Source organism: Sinohyriopsis cumingii, unplaced genomic scaffold, assembly GCF_028554795.1.
Source record: "Sinohyriopsis cumingii isolate HCF-2022 unplaced genomic scaffold, ASM2855479v2 utg000160l, whole genome shotgun sequence".
NCBI lineage: Eukaryota > Metazoa > Mollusca > Bivalvia > Unionida > Unionidae > Sinohyriopsis > Sinohyriopsis cumingii.
The window spans coordinates 7,697,730-7,720,623 of record NW_028315873.1 but is presented as its reverse complement, the minus strand read 5'-3'; the positions used below and the strand labels follow the sequence as shown (position 1 = coordinate 7,720,623).

The 22,894-nt window shown below is 36.4% G+C and overlaps 1 long non-coding RNA gene across 1 annotated transcript in view; it reads right to left on the bottom strand.

The window, feature by feature from the left end:
* Positions 1–1,859: 1,859 nt before the first annotated feature.
* Positions 1,860–22,894, bottom strand: part of LOC149774723 (uncharacterized) — a 73,704-nt gene continuing 52,669 nt past the window's right edge. The window contains exon 2 of the long non-coding RNA XR_016416723.1: positions 1,860–5,463. This is a non-coding gene — a long non-coding RNA (uncharacterized LOC149774723). The remainder of the gene's footprint in view (positions 5,464–22,894) is intronic.

Here is a 22,894-nt window from a genome sequence, read left to right as displayed (position 1 = left end):
TTGTATGACTTGTCAGGCTGTGTATGCCTTTGTTATGAAACATCGAAAGGTTTGTTGAGTGTGTCAACCTGTTTCGACAATCAGTCAAATGAACAGTTTATAAACTAACAAACATTTCAAATATGTTTTTTTTTTCAGACTTTATCAGACTTTATCAGTGCTTTATCATTATTTATAATTAAGTTGAAAACTAGTCCTTCCGTTTCGTTTAATTATTCGTCAATATAATTTACAATATACATTTTTCTAATTTGACTTCGCACGACTCTGTCAGACTCTGTTAGGCTTTGTGTGGCTTTGTCGAGCTTTGCATGTCAGGCGTTGTATAATTAGGATATACTGAAATATTGTATTTTCTTTCAATTATCACTCAAACGAATATTTTATTAAATTATAAATATTTCACTTACGATTTTCTTATTATTCGAATTCAAACTTTGCCGCCAAATTGTATTGGTTATTTAATTCGGCATAATTATGGTGAAAACTAATCATTCAGGTTGGTTAATTTATTCGTCAATATAATTTACATTATAAATACACTTGTCTAAAATAATTTTTATGACTGTCAGGCTTTGTAAGGATTTTTTTAGGCTTTGTATGACTTTGTCTGGCTAGTATATATTGAAAAATTGCACTTTCTTTCGATAAGTTCAATGAACAATTTATAAAGTAATAAACAGTTTACGTATGATTTTGTCAAACTTTGTTATTACTTTTTCATTATTCTATTTCGAATTTGTACTCTGTCGTCCAATTTTCGGTCGATTTTTTGCACAAATATGTTGAAAACTAGTCTTTCGGCTTTGTTAATTTATTCAATATTATAATTAACAATATAAATGCACATTTTGTATTTGACTTGGCTTTGTGTGGCTTTGTTAGGCTTTGTTAGGCTTTGTCAGGCTTTGTCGGGCTTTGTCAGGCTTAGCAGCATTTAGCCGGCCCCGTCTACACCTTTGGACTTGAGATAGAAAATTTGAGATTATCTGAGATTTAATTAACAATAGTACAATTTCCTCATACATTTTCACTTTGTAACTTAGACAAATACATTATCTGTTGATTTTACTAAACGACTTCGTTTTTTTTTTCTGTCACATACTTTAAGATCACGGAGTCGTAAAAGGATATATCATCCAATAATATATTGGACTTTTAAAAGAATGCGGTTTATACAATAAATTTTTATCACGTTATACATTTTAGACAATTTTACCGTTCTTTACGTTTTCTATTTTATCATAAACTCTATGTTTATATCTATCTTCCAAAAGTTTGTGTGGAACTTGTTTTGTTTTGTTTTTAGAGCTCTACCTTTCGTTCGTTGATGAGCCGTAGAACAGCAGCTGCCCACCTACCTACTTACGTGCGTGCGTGCGCACGCACGCACACACACACACACACACACACACACACACACACATACATAGCCCGTTGTTCCAGAGTGGGTCACTAAAACTGCTGAAACTAAATAACAAAATAAGAAAATTTAAAAAAAACTAATTTAATAATAATGTTTTTTTCCCCAGATACTATTACTAGGACACTGAGAAACAATATAATTTTCAATCTCATCTTAGGATAAATGGTAATTCACTGAAGCAGCACGTATTCCTAAGGTATATATAAAAATTATAATAATAAAAGGAATGTCTTCAACAAGACAGCCATGTTTTTTAGTATAGATGACAAGGTACACATTGACCAGAAAACTTCCTCGACAGAGTTGTTTGTCATAATGCATGAATAGCTGACGTTTATTTATAGCTATGTTACCTCTTCAAAGGGTAACCTGTGGATCTGTTATTATTGGACTACGGATATAGTATAATAAGATACAAAACTGAATGAACCACTGTCTTTTGCTGTGTGTATTTATAGCTGTAAAAAAACGGTCTATATACTATAAACCGTGTTTGAATTGTCTCGAGAAGATAAAACAATTAAACTTTATTTGTGCTAATAATGGCATTAAACTACAAATATTATGTTCTTGGGTTTCGGTCTCTGAAGACGATGATCGCTCGATAAAATATTCAGTTGGCCATATTACAGCGTAAGTATCAAAACTGCATTTTGAAATGTGCTCAGAAGTTATAGTTGTCGTGAAAAGCATTATTTACATTCCAAACGAATAACATTTTGTTAGATTATTCATCGGTGCAGACTTTACAGACAAGCTCGATTGCGCTATTGAATAATTATTAAAGTCGATAAAAATGTTTAACATTACAAACTTGTACAAAATATATTTTCAAGACTTTATGGAAGTCGAAATTTAAGCAATTTTCATGTTTTGAAGATTCTAAATAATTTCAGGTCTGATTTCTCAAAATACTAGTATAAACGATAGTTTGCTCTCTAGGAACCTTCGTATGGGGCTTGAGATCTCTGTTATTTATGACCAAACGTCCTTTTCAGAATATGCCACACTGTATTATTTCATAACTTTCCTATCAATTCTTTCGTTGTGGCTAATTATTATGGGAATTTGTTAAACAAATCTGGGTGAAGTCGTCACTTTCTTGTTGTTATTCGTACTTTATTATTTCCCAATATTGGCCAAACGCACACCGATCGAGTGAGTGTGCGTGCGTGCGTGCGTGTGTGTGTGTGTGTGTGTATGTGTTATTTTGACTTTTTAACGTAGCTTTAACAAAACTTCAGTCATATCGCTACGATGTCTGCTGCGTGGCAGTTTATGGTGATGTCTAGCACTGGGGCATCATGCCGCAGACATATAGCATTATGTCATATTATCCTGACACAAGGCCGACCAGCCTTAACACTAATCTCTTAATGCTGAGCGCCAAGCAAGGTAGCTGTTAGTGCCTTAGTGCCATTTTTGTAAGTCTTTGGTATGACTCGGCCGAAGCGGATGCTCTAACCACTAGGCCATCGGAGCGGTTCACCGATAGATCGAACAGACTGTGATCACACTTTCCAGATAGAAGGTTTAGGATCATTTTACTATGGTTGTGTTTTTGACACCCTGTTAGCATCTGTTCGGCTTACATGGAAAGCAGATACAAATAAGGTATGAAAGAGAATGTTCACGTAATGTTTTGGTTGGATGCAACCATTGTTAGCAGGGATACTTTAAAACAGGTGATATCGTCTAATGTTTGATTAAAACTACGATCAGTCAGTCAGCCAGAACATTTTAACTGGACTTAAACTAAGGATTGAAATATCGTGTTGAATCATATTAAATCTTGTTTCAACTGCAGGTAGACTATACTTGTCGTTTTTGGTTGTTTTTTATATATATATAATCTAGGCACTATTTAATCGTTCGCTTGTTGCTTAGATTATTCTATATCAACAAAGATTATTGTGATGATTTTGTCCATACCACCTTCGTAAATATTGCGTTTCAGGCGAAGGCGAAGCTCTGCAGAGACTTTATTTAAGTGTATTCATGTGATCAGTTCAGTGGTATAGCACGGGGTGGGGGTGGGGGATTCTCTTATCGTCGATAATGACAAAAATGTACATTGGTAAGTCGGTTCTACACATCAATTTTTAAAAATTAAAATTAACAGAAAATAGCTCTGTTGTACATCGAACACATTATGAGTGAATTAATAGTGTTACAACTAAGTATCGTTTGATGTTCATGCCTGTGTAGTTATGATATTACAATTAATTGTACGTGGCATGTCGCATAAATGTACAAGGGGCGGGAGTGTGGGAAAGTGAATAGGGAAAACAGTTTAAGTTAGATAGAGATGACATAAAATTACGGGTAGAACCAGTTATAACGCGATTCGTGATACCGCGATTCCGCTTATAACGTGATATCAGCATGGCTCACATTTTTAAAAATTTAATGGGACCTCTCTTTTAACATCTTAAATACATGCTCTCGAAAAAGCCGATTATTCGTATCCGTAGCAGATTGTAATCCCAGCACTGCGATTAATGTTGCCTTAACTTCACAGTGCACAGTTTCCGCCATATTGGCGTGTATACTATTCAAAACTGATGTATATTTGATGTCTGATGAAACCTGGCGAACAAAACAAACGATCTACTGTATGATCAAGATATTACTTAAAACTGATGCCACTGAAATTTCAATGCACATTTTCTATGGTGAAGTTTTTCTAAAAAAATTTTAACGCGATCTTGCAATGTTATTCTTTGGAACCCGATTATCGCGTTATAACGGGGTTTACCTGTACTATCATATTAACTGGTGTTATCTCAACGGGCATGATACTATTAATGGTAGGCACCTACAACGGAATTGTCTTAAATACCAGGCGCGCACCATACTATATCGTTGTTTGTAAAGTTTAGTCTTGGGTAGATCAATGCATCGGATTCCCTTTTCATGCTGAAAGCCTTTTTAAAACACTGACACACCATTAATATCCCAGATAATACGGAAACATGGCTTGCTCATACACTCTGAAACAGTATTATTAAGCGTTGGCTGCCTGGATAGGCAACTGTTAATGGCAGGTAATGCAGTCAAAGCTGCCTGGCAGTCACCAGTTTCTAACTGGAAATTCCATATATTGACTTCAAAATTGTATAAATCGGCATGTTCTTCATTCTTGGAAAAAAATGTTGAATGAACACACCGCAGATAAGCCTTAGAACATAAAACCCACTAGTGGAGAGTGGCATCCCTCATATACGATGCAGCATCATGCAGATCGCCCCGGTCACTGGAACATATTCTTTTTCGTGAGTCTGTCGCCTTCTACCCTATGAGACAGACGGGTTTTTTTAAACGTTAACTCACTGAAGGAACTGTATGATGATGTGTCGTTGTCGCTACAAACGGATGATCGGATGAGCAAGGGAGATAACTCTTCATTGCTTACGCACATATCCATGTTAAACCAATTTATATCTGGCATTAACCAGTTTAATATATTTTGCGTAAGGTGGCATGGTTCAAATACACTAAACTTTAAAATTAAGTATGTTACTCATATTATATAATTATCCGTATTCATTTGGAAGACGGAATACTCTCATGGTCTTAGTACATTTACGCTTAGCAACTAGTTTTAATTAGTACGGAACGTAGGAACACTACCTTAATGCAACAGTACCACCTCCTCTTCCCGTAACAAGCTACGCGAATTTTAAATTCAAATTTCAAATCGTGTTTGAATTCTGTAAATATGAATACTTGATAAAACTACCTGACCGTGAAGTATGGATATATTGAGTGCCAAGCAGTTGGAGTAAATCACCTTGTCCAAATGCAGACTACGGTTGCTCACCCACGCTGATCAGATGGTAGGATTCGAACTCGCACCTTTTCCGTCCTGAATCCATCACGGTGACCAATGAGCCACCGCACCAACATAGTCACGGTTAATAGAAGTTAATATGACGATTGCAATGCATATCGTCTATCGCGTTTGCGTGATTTTTGTCCGCCTCTGCAATTTCCTCCCTTTATGTCCTGCATTCGATGTGTTTCAGCAGATTGCCCTGAAAAATAACAAAACTATCAGTGTTTCATTCACTCCACAAGACAAAGTTCGAAAACAAATTATTGACCAATATTCTCATTAAACATACCACGCTGTATACAATATACTGCTGGTTACATAGTCATGACGGTATTAAAAGTAATGAAAGAATAGACCGCGTTGCCAACACAACCCTATCTCTGCAACCATCTGGTTTTAAATTATATGCACGCGAACGTGCAGCATGGATTCCCAAGCCGGAATCGCCCATTTTTTATTTGTTTGACCTTGATGAAGATTTGGCACCCACTGATGGAAGGATTCTCGTCACGCAAATTCGACATAACAAAGGTTTCTCAGGAACGCAAAATACGCGCAAATCGGCGGTTTACTGTAACTGAAGATGAGAATAATTCCCTTATAAAGCTCGCGTACCATTAAAGAGAGCAAGAGAAAAATACGGAGATTCTATGTCTATTAACTGAACTCTCGTAACTGGTTTTAATCAGTATGGAATATGGATGACAAATCATTGGTAAAGACACAGGCAGTTATATCAAACATACAAAGAAATCTGATGAATGGTCACGTGTCAGAAATATAAAAAATACATTGGTCGAAACATCGTTCATAAACTCCTTACAGGATTCTCAAGACTTACATGTCATAAACCTGAAAGAAATGGTTCCTCTAAATTACATTACTAAATTTAAAGCTCTGCATTCTATCACATAATTAGGTAAAGAAATAACTTGGTTTTGTCTTAAAACTATTCGCCTATTTCTCGTTGTACATGCGTACAACGTTATCTAGGGTGAATGTGTTTTTCCAGGTAAGCGACTGTATTAACATGTACCTAGCCACAGAGATTACTTGTGACGAGGTAACATGACTAACATGATATGCACGGGTATTCTACCTTGACTTGTACTCACTCTCCTATCGATTAAAGTAAGACCAATTTCTAAAACCACACTGGTAGTTTTTGGATCACGTCAAGGAGTATACACTCTCCATTGTTCTCCAGCCATAGGGGTAAGTGTTAAATTTACATTTTCACTTGATATGCGAAGCTTATTCGGTTTGTAATGTCTTAGCGTAATAATGTATTTATTACAACGCAGATTTAAAGTATTGAATTACAAGTAACTGTTAGAGGTTAAAGTATTATCACATATCTAGAGATTATACAGAAACTGTTCTTATGACCAATTTGGTTTTATTGTAGCTGACTGTGTTTGTAGCTGGCTGGGTTTGAAGCTGATTCTGACTGTTATCGTAGCTGACTGTTATTGTAGCTGATTGTGACTGTCGCTGTGATTGTCTCTATGAAGTGTGATTGTCAATGTGACTGTGAATATGACTAGAGCGGTCTGAAGCTGTCCGAAGCCGTCTAAAGTTGCTTAGAGCTATCTGGAGTTTCCAAAACATTTAATGCTACGTGCTGTCGATACGTATGTATGTATGTACGTATGTCTGTGCCACGGACGTGGACGTAGCAAATTAAAAAAAGTGCTGTATGCTGTCTGTACGTGTAACGTATGACTGTACTCGTGGTGGATTCATAAAGGGTGCGAGCGGTCGATAAGAGTGTGGACCAACCCAAGGAATCGTGCGACTGTACAAGGGGTCTAGCAGCATACGTTTGGATCAATTGTTGTTCCATTCCATTTTTATATCCATAAGATTATTTTGAATCTTCATTATGTTCATAAGATTATTTTGAATCTTACTTGTGTTCATAACATTATTTTGAATCTTAATAGAATTCATATTCGAGATTATGTGAATCTCTTATTGTGTAAAATACTGTTTGAAGCGTATGTGCAGTCCATGAGGTTTTTTGGATCTATACTTCATTTTGATTTAATATTTTTGGTTTATTTTCGATGTATGAATGCTGTGTAGAGTGATTTGAGTAAATCGTATGTTGAAAGCGTAAGAGATTCATTGCATGTTTACATCATATATTTATCTTTATTAATTCATTAGTAAATTTCCATCTTTCTCACATTGTGTTTGTCTTGTTCATTTAGTCCAAAAACCCACCCGGTTGCAATTGTGCGACACACCCAAAGAATTACAAGATTCTCTTGACAAGGCTTTCTTAATATATCCGGTGACACGGCAGGACCAGATCATATCCACTGACAACGTTTGAAACATTCACCTGATGTACCTTGCAACACACTGCTCAACATGTTCAGTAACATTTGGGAAACTGACGACTTTCCACAGTCTTTGCGAAGAGGAACAGCGATACAAGTACCAATATACCGAAATGGACAAGGTATCCTTCCAGATATCGTCCCATGTAATTAACAAGCAGCATTTGCAAAACAATGGAAATGATGATAAATAAAATACTATTCTGGTTTCTGGAATACGGCAAACTACTGTTAGACGTTTACTGTGGATTCAGACACAAGATAATCCCACTATACTATTTGGTGAGCAATGAAACACTTATTAGCCAAACCTTCATGAAAAGAACATATAGCTGGATGGCAAAATAAACATCCTTTTCTATAAACAGCATAGAACATCCCCCATCCTTTTAGAACATTTTGAAGAAAAAAAAAAAACGCCAAGAAACACCAGGCAAATGCAACAAGAAACCAGCGATGTAAAGCAAGCAGGACCGTTCCCGAGCTCTCCTTCCCACTAATGACAGCCAAACATTCAACTGTAGGGACCTTTATGGACCCACAGATTGAGGCCAAACTATCAGGGTTCCTTGAATCCATAAAAACCTGGGGGAGGTGGCACCATCCCCTTCCCCAGGAACAACTAGCAGGCTGCGGTGCAGTCAGAAAAAAGTGGCAGATGCACAATTGTGCGCACGCCACTATAATTAAACTCAACAACAACAACAAAACATCCTTTTTAACCTAGGCCACTTACTCAACTCTCACCGTCTTGTGTATTTAAAAAAAACTGTTATTTAGGGTTCACCATTTTCATTAGGTCAACGATTATGACGAATTTGTTTTGAGTTTCTAAACCATATCTTTTTGACACATGGTCTTCCTTGAAAGTCGTTAACACAGGGCAAATTAGTGCGGATTCTTACGTTATTATTGAACTCATGCCCTCGTCACGAATTTGTGACTCATAAAACTTCATAACTGAAAAATACGCCGTTCAAAGAAACCGGCTTGATTGTGAGTACCTAAAGTCAGGGAATGTTTGCACATCACCCATTGTGCAATAATCAAGGGCAGTGACCTAGACACTCATTTTCATATTACATAGCTGCCATGAGATAGCTAAAAAAACAGTGCAGATGTTGACGAATCTAAGTTATAGTTGTATATGCATGTATCAAGCTACCACCTGTTTGATACTTGCATGCATGCATTGGCAAAAAAGGCAGTTTTGCTTTACGTCTTTCACAAAAAGGCCTTGGACTACATTTGATCGGAAAATTAATTATGACAAATCTACCAGCGATACGTTAAAATGTTTTTTTACGTCAGCTGTACCAAAACGAATGCCATGACCCCATAAGGACGTCAACATTTCTGTCAGGGTATCATGTATTTCTCTGCACAATCTTTGGGGGATATTATATATTGCAAGACATTTAAAACGTAACAAATACATCGACTCGGTCAATAAATCAGATGAGAATAATGACGCGAAAGCTAATTGTTCAGGAAATATCAACAGTTGAGGACGAAAGCAAAAATGAGTAGCTAAACGAAAATAGTCTAACAGCTAAGTGAACGCCAATGACGTTGGTGATATAAAACTCTCATTTTGTTTGTTCATACTATTTTATGGAATTCTGTAAGGTTAGTAACAAACTACTTAACTTATAACAAGATCCTAAAGCATCTTGGTCGGCCTGGTATCAGGGTAATGTTACTGGGTGGGACATCATGCTACATGTCTGCGGCATGATGCCCCAGTGCTAGACATCACTATAAACTGTCACACTGCAGACATCGTAGAGATATGACTTGTTAAAGCTACGTTAAAAATCCAAATCACACACACACACACAAGCGCGCATCCTGGGATTTCATATCTTAGTTAAATGGATTGAATTTACTTACTTTTAACGTCATTTTCAGCACTAGTCCGAGTTTCCTCTGACCTTTGCCACCCCATTTTTTATATTTGGACCTTTATGTTGGGGTGTAGGGTCAGAGCGCATTCCCTATCGAAAAGTTGGAATTCGCCGACACTTATTTGGTGTCGGCATGGGGTAGCCGCTTACTATCCGGCCCAGCAACCTTGAACGACCTTTCATCGAAATATACCTGCATGAAATTTATAGCAATATGATTTATTTTCTCAGAAATTGCGATCATAGCATTCGTTATGAGTTTAATCCGCTGATACACGAGACGAAAGTACATCGTTGATACAATTTGACCTGTATCTGGCCATTTGTATACCTAGTCACGTGACTACACAACTCTGGCAACCGACATCTCAATGACATCAGATGTCATAAAGTCACGTGATATCAACAACATACCATTTCTAGTGTTGCTGTAGGATAACAAATCGATCATATAAATAAAAGTCTATGTAATTTTATTTTAAAAAAACTCAGAATCTGTAAATGTTGCAGAAGTTTGAAGAAAACCAGATTCACTACGAAGAGCACGTGTCAATGTCGTAGTCACGTGACACCAACAAAACACATTGCTGACACGTGCTCGGTACTTCTTGAAAATGGTTTTCTTCACCTTGCTGCGATACCGACAGTGTTCTCAGAATCAGTATGTTGAGAATTAAGTGTTTTTTTATATTTATTTACAAACTATAAGTGACCTGTCTATAATATGTCCAAATTACAACAACTTGGGAAATTTGTTTATTGTCGATATCACGTGACTATATGACCTCTGATGTAATTGACATGTAGGTTCCGAGATTTGTATGGTCATGTGACTCGGAATGCAAATGACCAGATCTAGGTCAAATTTCAGCAACGACGTCCTTTCGTCTAGTCAGTTCGTCTAGTCTGTCAGCGGATTAAAGACATCACAAATGCTATGCTCACGATTTTTAAGAAAATAAATCATATTCCTATCGATTTCATGCAGGTATATCTCGATCAAAGGTCGTTCAAGTGTGCTGGGTCGGCTAGAAAGTGGTTATATCTTGCCGACACCAAACTGTGTCGGCGAATTAAAACTTTTCGATAGGGAATGCGCTCTGACCCTACACCCCAACATAAGTATCCAACAATCGACAAATGGGGTGGCAAGGGTCAGAGGAAACTCGGACTATTTAAGCACAAGATAGGCTATACATGGCAGCCAGCATAAATGGTGGAGGAGGAACCCGGAAAAACCTTGGAAAGAACCACCGACCCTCTAAAAGCTGCTGGCAAGGTTTGTCACATACTCACATTGGACGAACCTATACGCAGACAGTGAGATGGCAGTGATCCGTAACGATGAGAGCTTTAGATCACTCGGCCACTCGGGGCCCCTCTTCTGACTGAGTAAACAGAAAAATTAAAGAAACGTTTGTTTATGGAAGTCTGACACCTTTAAAATTTGACACATCTGGTTCTAGTTTTCTCAGAAACGTGAATCACATCTCGCACTATGTGTGTGTGTGTTTGTGTTCGAGACGAAATAAAAATAAGAAGTTAAGGTACGAGTGTGAAAAGGTAGGACAATGTTTTAGGCATACTGTAGCCCCACTTCCACTCACAGGCGCTGTTTAGCAAATCGCGTTAAGTTTTCAGACGTACATGCGTACAAACATATGACAAACACAAGAACGACAGCCTGAAATACATCATACAACGGTTACAAGGTTTGTGGGGACTGTCGCGAACTCACAGTTTGCCACAGTGTCACCTCACATATAAGAATAATCACCTATTTAGGTATTAGTGAATAAACCATTCACCCTGTGAGAGGTATTGCTTATTGCTATGTCTAATCGGACCTACCAACAACCTAATCATCTGGAGATATATATATATATATATATATATATATATATATATATATATATATATATATATATATATATATATATATATTGTGGAAAGTTGTTCTTTAGTCTGTCAATGGTAGTTGATAATTTGAATATTGAACATTACCACCTTATTATTTCCTCTGTTATGTTGGTGCAGCTAAGATAATTGATGTTGTAGGTAACATTTTTGATTGTCTCCCTTTAAGCTTTCTGTCACTTTTCTGACTTGAAACCTGTATCAAGTGCTCAGTTTGTTTCAAGCGTTTGGGTATCGTTTAGCTTTTTCATCTGTTGTAAACTTTTTCTCCCTACTTTAGTTCACATCCTACCTGCAAATGCATTATAACAAAAGTAAACAATGCGTGAGAGCACGAGACCTATGTCATAGGATATGAATTACTGTATCGAGTTAACTACTATTTATAGTTCATTTACCCCTTGAATCATGTATAATTCTAGGGCATGTGATATGTATATCTCTATTGTATGTCTGTGTTGGCTCTAAGTTTTATCTCACCGCATAAACGTGTTTTAATTGTGTCGGTGTTATTTCTATAAAAAGTGAACAGCCAGAAGAGATGCTAAAATACGATCAATATCGCGAGCTTCTACCTGGTCAACTGTAATTTACTTATTGGCGTATTAAATGGAGATTTCCGCTTACCCTAGGCTTACCCCCTTATCGAGCAAAGATAAATAGACAAACGCAAACATTTGAATCGAAAATATCAAACTTGATTAAACATATACAAGTTTAAATGTATATTTACACAACATTCTTGTCATTTCATCTCGCTAGCGAAAATAGTTTCATCAGTAAAATGAGGTTTGTAAATTATTGTAAACAGACCAAACCACTGCCTGCCTTCTATTAAGATGCACGGTTTGTTTGAGCTGAACATGTTGTTTCAAAAGCAGTTTTGTACATCTGAAAGCACGCAGTGTACATGTTTTCTAGTCGACTCATTGTGATTTTCATTGTATCCGGCCTAAGCTCGCAATCTAGTATTATGGTAGTCTGGTTCCCTGTTTAGTATGCTCCCTGCGTTGCGCTCTGCTATGGTGGCAGGGTCCAGTTTCGTAAATTGGCCCCTGGCAAATTTCTTAACTTAAGGCTGTGGTGTGACTTTTTCCGCTATTATTGTTTAGTATTTATAGATATGGATAGATTTGGGAACTAGGTGTTTTGGGCTTGTGTTGTTCTTGAAATTGATGTCAGGCATGTACACCTTCCATAGTTGCTCTGCCAGTATGTTGATAGCGAAATACCAATAGTTGGCTAGGAAGAAGAGCTAGCCTCCCATAGCAGTAGACACGTGGGTTCAAGGCAACTAGAGTATCTCATAAACGGCTTGGATGACAACTATTCTGAATTGCATCAAACTATTTAGTAGACAATGTTTTTCAAAATTTTTTATCCTGGGAAAGGGCTTGCGTTTGCACCGTGAGCATCACATGCTGTAAAAAATGGCATTTGGATGTGAAAAATGTAGGTATAAAATAGGGGTTGGGGTGCATAAACCTCTTCTGCTGTTAATTGCCATTGACTTCTCTGGTCAAGTGAATACTATTCTTATGCTTTGTTTTAATATAGGTATCTAAAAATATGGACCCTTTTGACCTCACTTGTGTATTTGATTTTGTTATGATTTTTTATACTAGGTCGCTGATTGCGGCATTATATTTGTACAAAAAACCTGGACCCTGCCCCCTTAAGGAAAATTGACAGTTTTTTGATGGTGCAGTCAGCCACATCTATTATACTTTTTTATTTCTTTGTGTTTATTTAAATAATTTGTATGCATTAACTTTATTATATCTCCTTCCTTTTTCCATATATCACTTAGTGTTGTATGTAATGCTCTTTGGAGAGGGAGGTAACTGTGTTTTGTACCTCCATGTAAGAACTGTTTACATCATGACAAAGTAGCATATTTTGGACTTAACTTACTAAATATGGGAACAAAATGGTAACCATAATGTATTGTCTTGCATTTTCTGTAGCTGTCAAGGTTTTGCACCTCTATTTTTATGAATAGAATTCACATTTCAATACAGACACACCTAAACAATTGCATAGCATGTCAACATGTATTCTTTAAAGTAATTTAACTCCACAGGAGCAGATAGAATTCGGAGGAATCATACATAAGCATACTGTTGTGAATATTTAATGTCACCAGTGGAACGGTCTTAGAAATAATGATGCATATGGCATATTACTTGCTACATTTTGGTGAAAAGAATGAAAGTTTTATCACACCGACATAGTTTCCACCTTCATGACCCCACTCTGAAGTTAACATAAGAGATTTATATCTCACACTTGGGTGATAATAGAAAATGTTTCAGTGTTATGTATATATCTTGAAATTTCTAGGTTCAGTTAACAAAGGGGGAAAAGCTTAAAATTAAGTGGCAGCTTCATGCATTTGACAATACACATACAGTTTCTCCTCTGAAAGTCTTATGTTTTCACTGAATGTTAAATGTACTTCAATATCACTGGTTTCTTGTCTTTTTGCAGGTCTCAGTTTGCATGGTAGGAGATTAGGATTAATCGGTTAGTCATGCTGAAAGAAAGAATAGCTTCAATCTCATCCAGATACTCATTCTGATCTAAGTGCACAAGAGAGTGACTTTGACGGACAGATTTAGCTTCTGCAGGAGTTGTTTTATGGTACGTGCTTATCAAAAGCCAAGTCGGTGAAATGGTTTTTACCTTGAACTGGATTTTCAACTTTAAATACTTGTTCTATACCTTATCTTATTATTTACTATGATTTTGTAAACTCCAGAAAACATTAAAATCAGTTGTAAGTAAATTGGAGTCTGAGAAGAAATTTCTATGTCAAATTGTATTGAGTAATTTGTATATGTATGGTCAATTTCATTGGCTATGTATCAATGAATTTTTTTGCTAGGTCACTTTGTAAGTTTTAGGGTCCCACACATCAGTATATCAATATTCCAGCATTGTCTAATGTTAATTGATTAAACTTTGACTTCTCCAGACTAGCTAGACTTGTGTTGCGATTAACCCCCCCCCCCCAACACACACTGACACAACACTGAAACACTGATGCTGCTCTTAGAATCTCCAGAATGATAATGAAAAGTTAGGAACCACTCCTTTTATATCAGTCTAAGAGCACTTCTAAAGTACATGATTAACTTAAATGTGTGATTTCTTTAAGTTTGCTAGAAGAGTCTATAGAAACTTTTCACTTCTGTCACTGACACTTAACATAGCATTTCTGTCATTCCCTCCTAAAATTTATAACTTCCAGATCTCTTCTTGACATTCATGAAACATTGTAAAGGAATTTTTATTTTGTACTGATGCTATGGTGGTAAACAAAGACCAAAAGCATTGTAGGTTGCAAACAATTTGAAATCTTTCAAGAAATTCAGTCAGTCATAATTCAAAATGTAGATAATGCAGTGCTTTTTGCCGCAAAGTGGTAACTTTTTCAAAAGCATAATACCATTTTTAGTTTTGTTCACAAAAAGTTTTCCTTTATACCATTGTACTAGATCTTGTCTAAATATATGATATGTACACAACTTTTGACATAAACCATTTTCAGCCAAATTCTTAAGGTGGCAGGGTCCAGTTTCGTAAATTGGCCATTGGCAAATTTCTTAACTTGAGGCTATGGTGTGACCCTTCCGCTATTATTGTTTAGTATTTATAGATATGAATAGATCTGTGAACTAGGTGTTTAGGGCTTGTGTTGTTCTTGAAATTGATGTCAGGCATGTGCACCTTCCATAGTTGCTTTGCAGTATGTTGATAGTGAAATACCAATAGTTGGCTAGGAAGAAGAGCTAGCCTCCCATAGCAGTAGACACGTGGGTTCAAGGCAACTAGAGTATCTCAAAAACGGCTTGGATGACAACTATTCTGAATTGCATCAAAGTATTTAGTAGACAATGTTACTCAAAATTTTCATCCAGGGAAAGGGCTTGCGTTTGCACTGTCAGCACCACATGTTGTCAAAAATGGCATTTGGATGTGAAAAATGCAGGTATAAAATAGGGGTTGGGGTGCATAAACCTCTTCTGCTGTGAATTGCCATTGACTTCTCTGGTCAAGTGAATACCATTCTTATGCTTTGTTTTAATATAGGTATCCAAAAATATGGACCCTTTTGACCTCACTTGTGTATTTGATTTTGTTATGATTTTTTATACTAGGTTGCTGATTGCGGCACCAAATTTGTACATAAAAACTGGACCCTGCCCCCTATACTAAGTTAGGCGAACGCCGACGCCATATTGTCACGTGATCAAAACAAATGGCCTCACATGGAGAAATCTCGGTAATCTAGCCGTGGCACATGTATTGCTTTAATATTCAGTTTGTGAGTGACGCAATGCGAACTTTACTGATACTTTCGATTTGAACTATAGCAGTCGTTATCTGTTTTCAAGCCTAACCAGCAAATCGGCTACGTTTGTATTTTTACAAATATTTCTACAATTAGGCGAAGACGAAGTATAGGGATACACACAACAATATTTTGTTAATATTGCATGTTTCCCAGTACGTCATCTCAGAAATTCCCTTTTCAATCGATTCCTTGATAAATGTTACGTCGAAATTGATGCGAGGTTACGTACCACAGTTTTAATTTTGCCAAGGAATAAGACGAAAATATCTTCCCCATTTCACCAGAGATGAGGGTAATGATTGTTTTGCAAATATTGCACATTTTACACTACGTCATCTAAAATATTCTAGTTGCAATGAATTCCTTGACCAGTTTTATATAAACATGTATATATCGTTTCCCTGACAGCCTAAATTTTGTGAAATATTAGGATCGATATAACAACCCTCTTCTAGGAAGGGGCGAAAGTGACGACATTTTGTCAAATATTGCACATTTCGACTGCATCATATACGGCATTTCATTTGCTAACGACTACTTTTTAATTATTACGTCGGAATTTGTATAAGGTGATAGATGACACCCTTAATTGGCCATAGGTTCATATCAAATCCCTTCACACAAAGGGGGGGGGGGCAAATGTTGCCAAAATATGAACAATATAGACAGCATCATCTCAATGTTTCATTTGCAATAAATTTTACATTGATATTAATATATTGTTATATGTAACAGCACAGGTTTTGCCAAAGATTAATCATGATTTAGCTAGGAGTTCCTCAAAGAGAGTAGTAATTTGTTCAAACGATTCAGGGGCTCTTTGTACATAAAAAGATACATGTTTTTGCAATAAAAGGACTTGATGCATCTTATTCAGTTTTGGATAACACCTTTTTAGGAAACAGAGATAAAGCGTCATTCATGATTTTATGTTAGATTATATAAACATGAAAAATAAGAGGAGTCAATATAAGTAGCAGAGGAGGTGAACATACCACTTTTTAGAAGGGTCCAAATGTCGAAATAAGACTTCGTGAAAAAAGATTAAATTACGTAAATAACTTTAAAAAGCAAAATATTCTAACCACACTGAGGCTTTTCTCAAATAGTCTCTCTTGGGGGGTTAGTTTGTCCTATTTTGTTGTTTTATCTCGGACTGAAAAATCGAGATAAGCGCCAATATATTACGAAATTGAACCAACTTGAGGTCGCACCTCCTCTGCTGCTATTAACCAAATATTTTTTCAAGACCCACATGATATCTTGTTTTGGGATCAAGTAAATATATTATTATAAATCCGTGTGGGGTTGACTGTGCTCGCGAAAAGAAAGTGTTAAATCTAATTTTGTCCATATCTCCTCTACACCAAGTCTGATGAATATTTCGCAACGTATGTGTATCGACTCCATTAAAAACGACCAAATTATTACAGTTATCTCTGATCACTTTTGACATTTGTGTGTATCGCTGAGTAACATAAATCACATCAGTGTTTTTATGTCTGCCTCGAGAAAATGCTCTAGCTGGATTCGATTGTTTGTCCAGCATCACATCATCGTATACAACTAAATTATTAACAAATCCGTCGAAATCATCAACACTCGGCGCTTCATCAATATCAGTGATAAAATTAATAATATCCTCGCCATCTTTGTCCAACAATCTTGCGTTTTCATTAAAATCTTTAAGTACATCGTAGAAAACTCTGATCATCAACTGACGGAGCTACTAATTACAACTTATCCCATTATCAAATTAAGTAATACTTGCGTCTTACCCGATCCAGATAGACCTATTATTATCATTCTGATAGAATTTGGTAGCGCTGGATGGTGTTTGACTGGCTCTTGCTTTCGTGTCGCTGAGAAATCAATAACATTCATGTTATATAAATATAATAAATAATATGGATTTGTATTGTTTAGGTTGTAGAGTTACAAACCCAACCACTGATTTATCCACTGTTATGACAAAAAAATAAAAGAATAGCGTATGGTGGAAGATGTACAATATGTAAAAGAAAGAAATTTTCGTTTTCACCTAGAATTCAACATAAAGACGGTAGTGATATTGCTACATTAATGTCAAAGTTTCCAGGAACCCCATGGGCCAAATACCCAGGAGAAAAACACCTTCCAGGATATAATTATTGTGGTCCTGGTCCCCGATTTGATATCAGGCTTGACAACCAGGATCAGCCAAACCCAGGTGAGTATCCTATAAACGATATTGATAAAGCATGTCACGTTCATGATGTAGCTTATAAAAGTAAAATCCTACAAGATAGACATATTGCAGATGTGAAGTTGATTCATTCGTTAAATTCCATAAAAAATAAAAATATCAGAGAATCATTAGCTAATTGGTTGGTAAGATCCGCGATGAAAAGTAAACTAACATTGTGGGCTGATAATTAATTAATTTGTTTAATGGAATCGATTTATTATAGCCCAAGAGGATGCTGGAAACGTAGAGCAGCTATTAGTAAACTCGCTGATGCAGGAAATGTCACACGTTCCACCGTTGCAGCGTGGTTAGCAAGACAGGCAATATGGCCAATTTAGCTACCACCACCTAAACTAATTCAGCATGCACGTTTTGATGTTTTGATGTCAGCGTTCCTAATGAAGTTCATCAAGCAGATATTTTATTTTTACCTCATGATGCTATTAAAATTGGGAGAAGTCAAATAACGTACAAATGCGCATTAACTGTTATTGACGTTGCAAGTAGATATAAAGAGGCAGAACCATTATCAACTTAAACAGTGGCTAAAGTTGTATCTCCTTTTGAACGAATTTGTTAACGAGGACCATTACGATGGCCACAACTATTACAGGTTGGTCCTGGCAAGGAATTTCTTGGTACAGTATCATCGTTAATGAAGCGACATAATGTCAAAATACGACGAAGGCATACTGCAATTCATCGTGATCAGGCATTGGTTGAACGATTTAATCGAACACTTGCTGAGCGGTTATTTGGATATCAATACATGAAGGAAAAAATCCAGGATACGAGATCTCATGAATGGGTTGCAAGATTACCGAGTATGATAGCTGCGTTAAATAATGAAATCACTCGAACAACTGCCATGAAATGCAATTACAAAAAAAAAAAAAAAAAAAAAAAGTACAACGATGTGATTTTTCAGCGCAGCCAGCATTAGGTAATGTTACTCTAAGATATGTATATGAATCCGGTGAATATGAAGGTGGTATAAGAAGAGCGACTGATCCTATTTCGACTATTACAACACATAAAATATCTAGCGTGGTAAGATTCACGGGTAGACCTGCAATCTACAGATTAGATTCAACTGCTCATCAACGTGGATTTGTACGTGAACAATTACAAGTAATTCCTGAAGACACATATTTACCACCGCGATCACTTAACTAGCACGCCTACGCCAATTACACTCAAGAGAGGTCAGCATCACATTTTCGCGAGTATGATCAAGACTACTATCTTTTCTATCTACAGTAAATTGTCTTGGATTATTACTCGAGTACTGCGAAAACATTACACAATTACAGCTCGTACAATGATTATTCTGCTGTTGTTTCAGAGCTATGATAAATTCAACATCAAGGTGAAAGTCGCGTTTATTTTTTTTCCACACTGTTTATAACTAATTTTTTTCTTATTATATCATTGTCAATAACACCGCCAGTGGTTTCTGTAACGTCTATGACAATTTTCCGCAGCTGAGATATTTTTCTAACTCTAGACACTGCGAGATAAACTAAATTTGACCATGCGATACGATCATCGACGATCCAAACTCGAGTATCAGAAATAGTTATCCCCTGAGATGAATGAATCGTCATCGTGTATCCTAACGTCCACGGAGATTTGTACATTTTTAGCTCATCTTCAACAATATTGACATCAATTAAAATAATATCATTTAATACCAGATTCTGTTTCACATTCTATCCTCGTATATCAACGTCGATATTCTGTCGTCGCGTATCTGGTAATTCTGGAAACTTTTCTTTATGTAACATAAATAATTGTCGTTGAAGTGTATCACGAACTATCTTTTTACTTGCAACTATCAAATTATTTGGTCTCCGCAAATTCCAACAGTTATTAATAGGGGTTTCTAAAATTATTTTACGCATTACTACACATTAAATTGTATTCGTTGTTAGTCTGATAAACTTTAGAACTCTCTTAGTTCTACATCAAGAGATTTATGTTCATCATTTATTTCTTCATAATAATCAACAAAATTCTTTAGCCAATCATGTAGAGATAACCCAACAAACGGTGTTGGTTGACCATGATTGCCACACATTATCACAGCAGTTTGTTTTGTTAATAACCAATCAAGAAATGTTTTTAATGTTTCTAACGACAGCGTACATATTTCATCCCAAACGATAATCTTCGGAATATATTTCTCTCCCATTCGATCAGGAGTCCATGCGTCACCCTTGTATCGAAAAAGCGAGCGCTTTAGACCACTTGGCCACTCAGGGCCCCTCACGGTGTTCTGTACCAGTCAAACCATATTGTACAATATTACACTTCTCAACTGGTATAATTCATGAACTTTATTGTTCAAATGGTTTACTAAGTGCCAAAGTTACGTAAACATCCATTCTAAAACTTCGAGCTAACTTGTATCATATTATCATAATTAAAAGAAAATATAAAACCAACGATAGAAGACGCTGTCACTGATGAGTGCCAAGTTTAAAGTGTGACATAGTTGCAAGGGCAAAGAGATATAATACATTTTTACCAGTGTAGAGGTTCAAGGTGTCCCAAATAGGACTGAATTATACTTTTGAAGCAGAAATGTCTAGCTGCATAATGTGACAATGTACTGAAACAGTTGTGTGATGAACTAGAAGTGCTTCTGTCCCTTTTACAGAAATCATACCAATGTATAACAATGGCTAAAAAAAAAGACAGTTGTGTGATGAAATTGAAGTGTTTCTGCCCCCTTTACAGAAATCATACCAATATATAACAATGGCTTAAAAAAAAGACAGTTGTGTGATGAAGTTGAAGTGTTCCTGCTCCCTTTACAGAAATCATACCAATATATAACAATGATATAAAGAAAACCTGGTTGAAGAGCTGTATGATCAAGTGTCAAACGAAAAAATACTTATGTTACCAATACTCATCCATTAGTTAATTGACACTGATGCAATTAATAACATGTTTGAATCAATGGTGCTTACATGTAGATAAAAAGTCTGAATGCTAAAAATGGTCATTGTTTCCATCAGCACTGCTCCAGTGGCCTCGTGGTTAAAGCTCAGCCTCGGAATCAGAAGGGCATGGGTTCAAACCCTGGCCGAGTCATACAAAATACTTGTAAAATGTTACTTACAACTGCCTCACTAGGTGCTCAGCATTAAGAAGTTAGTGTTAGTAGTGGTTGGCCTGGTGCCAGGATAATGTGACTCGGTGAGATATACTACAAAATGTCCATGGCATGATGCCCCAGGGCTAGATATCACTATACACTGTCTGAAGTGTTCCTAATGTAATATATGACATTTAAATATAACCAGATGACCACAGGTTTTTAATTGACATAATCACTCTACTTAAGACGTAAACTCATGGAAATTGATCCTTTGTATAATCAAATAAACATTAGAAAATCATTAATGCTTTTTAATCAATTCTTAAAGGAAGTAACACTGAAACTAGTAAAGTGCCTTTCAGTACTTTAATTTTATTGACTTGACAGGTTGAAATCAAAAGTACTCTTGAGTATCTGAGGTATTAAACACAATATAATAAGTCCATCAGACTTCACAAGTTTTGATGATTTTTATTATTTCCATTCAGGCATTATTGAATTCCGGACTATGTGCAAGAATGATTTGCCTCCGAAACTGAAGAGTTTATCAACAATCATACACTACTCATTTGAAAGTAAAGATTTGACATAGAGATTGCTCCAGTGAGCATTTTATGGTTTACAAAGGTGCACATTGAAGCACTTTTATGAAGAATATTAATTAGGCAAAATTACAATCAAAATTATATCAGAATTACCTCATCCTGTAATCAATGCAAGCTAAGTAAAGTATCAAGTAGTTTGAACTGGTAGACATTTAACTTATGTGTCTGCCAAACTGTGCAGAAGAGCAATAATGCACAAAACTGTGTAGTGAATTGCCAGATAGGAGGAACACTTACTTAGTGGCCAAACTGTTGAGAAGAGTCGATAATGCACACAACTGTATGGTGAATTGCCAGATAGCAGGAACACTTACTTAGTTGCCCAACTGTTCAGACGAGCGATAATGCACAAAACTGTATAGTGAATAGCCAGATAGGAGGAACACTTACTTAGTGGCCAAACTGTTGAGAAGAGTCGATAATGCACACAACTGTATAGTGAATTGCCAGATAGCAGGAACAGTTACTTAGTTGCCCAACTGTTCAGAAGATCGATAATGAACACAACTGTATAGTGAATTGCCAGATAGCCGGAACACTATCTTAGTGGCCAAACGGTTTAGAAGAGTGATAATGCACACAACTGTGTAGTGAATTGCCAGATAGCAGGGACAGTTACTTAGTGGCCAGATTGTTCAGAAGAGCGATAATGCACACAACTGTGTAGTGAATTGCCAGATAGCAGGAACACTGACTTAGTGGCCAAATTGTTCAGAAGAGTGATAATGCACACAACTGTATAGTGAATTGTCAGATAGCAGGAACACTTAGTGGCCACCATGGCCTTTTAAAACATTCATGGTCATTAATTATATAGGAATTGTTTGTTTGAAGTGTTTTTATTTGTTAATAATTTAGTCGCAAGCCCAATATGCAGTCTAGGGAATTTGAACAAACATTATGTGACAGTTATCAAGGACCACGTGCTGTATAGGATGTGAATGGATACATGGACAGAGGTGGATTCATGCATTTACTACATGTGACAGTTATCAAGGACCACACACTGTATAGGATGTGAATGGATTAATGGAAAAGAGGTGGATTCATGCATTTACTACATGTGACAGTTATCAAGGACCAGATACTATATAGGATGTAAATGGACAAATAGAAAGAGGTGGATTCATGCATTTGCTACACGTTACAGTTATCAA